The sequence below is a fragment of the Balaenoptera musculus genome, chromosome 20 (genome assembly GCF_009873245.2).
Source record: "Balaenoptera musculus isolate JJ_BM4_2016_0621 chromosome 20, mBalMus1.pri.v3, whole genome shotgun sequence".
Taxonomy (NCBI): domain Eukaryota; kingdom Metazoa; phylum Chordata; class Mammalia; order Artiodactyla; family Balaenopteridae; genus Balaenoptera; species Balaenoptera musculus.
Window position 1 is genome coordinate 10047226 of NC_045804.1, and position 3960 is coordinate 10051185.

Below are 3960 nucleotides of genomic sequence, written 5' to 3' on the forward strand. Positions count from 1 at the left end.
GCATCATGGCCTCAGTTTGGGTGTTGAACCAAATCCTCCTCCTTTCTATCCACCCCACCCCGCCGCCGGAACCCCGCCTACTGCCTGTTGGAGGCCTGGGGGCCCTCAGCTTGGTACCTGGGGACACTGGTACCCAGCAGGCACAGGCTGGGCCTTGAACTGCTTCATTCGTCACAGGAATGCATTTCACAGTTGGACATGGCCCCTTTGGACGCCCTGTAGGGGAGGAGCCTTCCTTGCTTCTTCCGGCTTCCGGTGGCCCCAGCTGTTCCCTGGCTTGTGGCTGCACCACTCCAATCCCTGCCTATCTCTGTCTTCATGTGGCCTTCTTTCCTGGATCTCTTAAATCTCCCCCTCCCTTCTTTCCCAGGTGTTGGAATTAGGGCCCACCCTAAATCCAGGATGATCTCCTCTCAGGATCCTTGACTTTATTATTTTTAAAAATTAATTAATTAATTTATTTATTTATTTTTGGCTGTGTTGGGTCTTCGTTTCTGTGCGAGGGCTTTCTCTAGTTGCGGCAAGCGGGGGCCACTCTTCATCGCGGTGCGCGGGCCTCTCACTATCGCGGCCTCTCTTGTTGTGGAGCACAGGCTCCAGACGCGCAGGCTCAGTAGTTGTGGCTCACGGGCCTAGTTGCTCCGTGGCATGTGGGATCTTCCCAGACCAGGGCTTGAACCCGTGTCCCCTGCATTGGCAGGCAGATTCTCAACCACTGCACCATCAGGGAAGCCCTCCTTGACTTTATTATATCTGCAAAGACCCTATTTCCAAGTAAGGGTACATTCACAATTAGCAGGGGTCAGGACCTGGACCAATCTTTCGGCCCATGGATGGACACAATTCAACCCACTACAGCAACTTGCAGGCTTGAATACACCCACCAACAGCCCCCTTTATGACCAAGTGGTGAAGAGCAGATGTTTCTTCTTCTCTCCATCATTTGCCAGCTGGGTTAGTGGCCAGGGCCCTTATCAGACTGCCAGCAGGCAGTGCAGAAGCTGCCTTGGTCCCGTTGGTGCCAGCAGGCTGGCAAACAGCTGCTGTCCTCCCTTTGCCTGGTTCTGGGGTGAGCCAGTGCGGCTGTGCTCGGCCTTGGGCTGGGGCCAGACCGGAGCAGGCGGACACTGCAATCCTGCTCCCTGCAGGACAAAGATTGGACCCCACCATCACGCAGCTGAGGCCACCGGGCAGAGGATGCAGCTGGGAACAGGGGCTGAGTGCATTTCCCAGAGGTGCATGGAAAGAATGAATCAGCTTCATCCAGGTGCACACCACGCGCCCTCTCTCCAGGGACAGTCACGTGGTGTGGAGCGTGTATCACCTGTCCCACTGCCGGCCAAGCCAGCATGCAAGAGGAGGCAGCCTTTGCTCTGGAGCCCACCCAATCCCCTTTCAGTGTCCCTCACTCTTTAAGCTCTTCCACACCCAATCTTCCACTCCCTTCCTGCTGACATTTCCACTCTGCTCTTTCTTGCTCCTGCTTTGTGCTAGCCCAGGAGCTAGGTGCTGGGGGCACAATGACAAATAAGACATGGTACTTGCCATGTCTAGAGGACTTTCCTAGGACTTTAACTGCAGTGTGACATGGATGCCACCTTCTCAGAAGAACAGCACGCGTGGCCCCTAGTTATCTGCTCCACCTGACCCCTGGCCAAAGCAGTCTACCTTGCATTGGCTCTTTTCCCCACGTCCTGACCCCAGCTATTGAGGAATGGCTAGCCATCCCTGGAAAAGTTCTGATAAACTCAGTTGCAATACAAATATTTGTGTTTTAGCAAAAGGACTTAGAAACGGCTGATGGCTCAGCTGAAGGAAAGAATTGCTTATGTTAGAGCTTTCAGGAGTCTTTGTAGCCAGGGGCGGGAGCAGTGAGGAGGGCACGCCCAATCCCATGGGGTGTGTGTGTGCGCGCGTGTGTGTGTGTGTGTGTGCGTGCTCAAAGATAATTTTCTGTGGGGTTCACTATGGGAACACAATGGCATGGTGGCAAAGCTAGTTTTATTGGGCCACAGTAATGAGACTGGGATAAAATGAGACTTTCTTGCCCAAATCATGAAAAAAACAGAAGGTTACAGAAAATAATAAATAAAACAAGATGCCTCCATATGCAAAAGAGTAGTCTCTCTACCTCATACCATATACAAACATTAACTCAAAATGGATCAATGACCTAAATAGAAGAGCTAAAGTAATAGCCTTAGGAAAAAAAAGCTTAGGTGTAAATCATCATGACCTTGTATTAGGCAATAGTTTCCTACATATGACACCAGAAACACAAGTAACACAAGGAAATTGGACATCATAAAAATTTAAAATTTTCTGCATTAGGGACTTCCCTGGCTGTGCAATGGTTAAGACTCCATGCTTCCACTGCCGGGAGCATGGGTTTGATTCCTGGTCGGGGAACTAGGATCCCGTATGCCACACAGCGTGCCAAAAAAATAATAAAATAAAATAAAAATAAAAATAAATAAAATAAAAATTTTGCATCAAAGGACACTGTTAAGACAGTGAAAAAACAACACAGAATGGAAGAAAATATTTGCAAACTGTATCTGATAAGGGACTTGTATCTAGAATATATAAAGAACTCTTGCAACCCAATAATAAATGACAACCCAGTTAAAAACGGCAAAGGGTCTCAATAAACATTTCTCTAAAGAAGACAAACAAATGACCAGGAAGCACATGAAAAGATGCTCAACATCATTAGCTACCAGGGAAATGCAAGTCAAAACCACAGGGAGCTAAAACCTCACAACCAATAGGATGGTTGTAATCAAAATGACAAAAGTTGGCAAGAATGTAAAGAAATTGGGACCCTTGTACAATGCTGGCAGGAATGTAAAATGGTGCAGCTGCTTTGGAAAATGGTCTGGCACTTCCTCAAACTGTTAAACATAGAGTTACAGATAACCCAACCATTCCACTCCTACGTATGTACCCAAAAGAAATGAAAAAATATGTCTACACACAAACTTGTGGATGAATGTTCTTAGCAGCATTACTTGTAATAAACAGAAAAGCAGAAACAACCCAAATGTCCATCAGTGGATGAATGGATGCATAAAATGTGGCATATCCATTCAATGGAATATTACTCAGCCATAAAAAGGAATAAAGCACTGATACAGGCTACAACATGGATGAACCTCAAAAACATTATGCTGAGTGAAAGAAGCCAGTCACGAAAGACCACATATTGTATGATTCCATTTATATGAAATTCCAGAATAGGCAACTCCATAGAGAGAGAAAGTAGGTTAGCGGTTTCCAGGGGCTGGCGGGGAGTAGGGGGAGTGACTGCTGACAGATATGAACTTTCTTTTTGTAGTGATGAAAATGTCCTAACATTGTTAGCAGTTGTAGTTGCACAACTCTGTGACTATACTAAAAACAAATGAGTTGCACAATTTAAATGGGTGAATTGAATGGTATGTAAATCATATTTTCAATAAAGTAGTTATAAAAAGCAAACAAAACACACACACACACACACACACACACACACACTGCAGAGCCAGTCTCATTACCCCAGGCTTGGCTTAGCATGGGGCTAGGGTCCAGGGTCTGATGAGGTGGGATGGGAGTGTCAGGGTTAGTTCTTCCAAGAGCATTAACGAGCAAACATTTTGGAATCAAATGATGGATGAGATCACGCAAACACAGGAGGCTGACTCAGGTGCCAAGCGAAGCATTCCAGAAGGAACAGCTAATTGAGGACCATGCCTTTCTCTCTGAAGTCCCCACACAGCTGGAGTAGGGACTAGAAAGGCACAGTGACCTCAGATGCCCCTACCTCACCTGGCCCTGGCAACCAGCTCCCCCCAGGGCAGAATAGAGCACAGCCCTTTTCTCCTTAGGTAGATGACCAGGCGAGGACAAGAAATTTCTACCTTAAAGATTTTCACAAGTAAGATTAGAAGTCCACACGCTCTAGATAATTTGAAAACATCC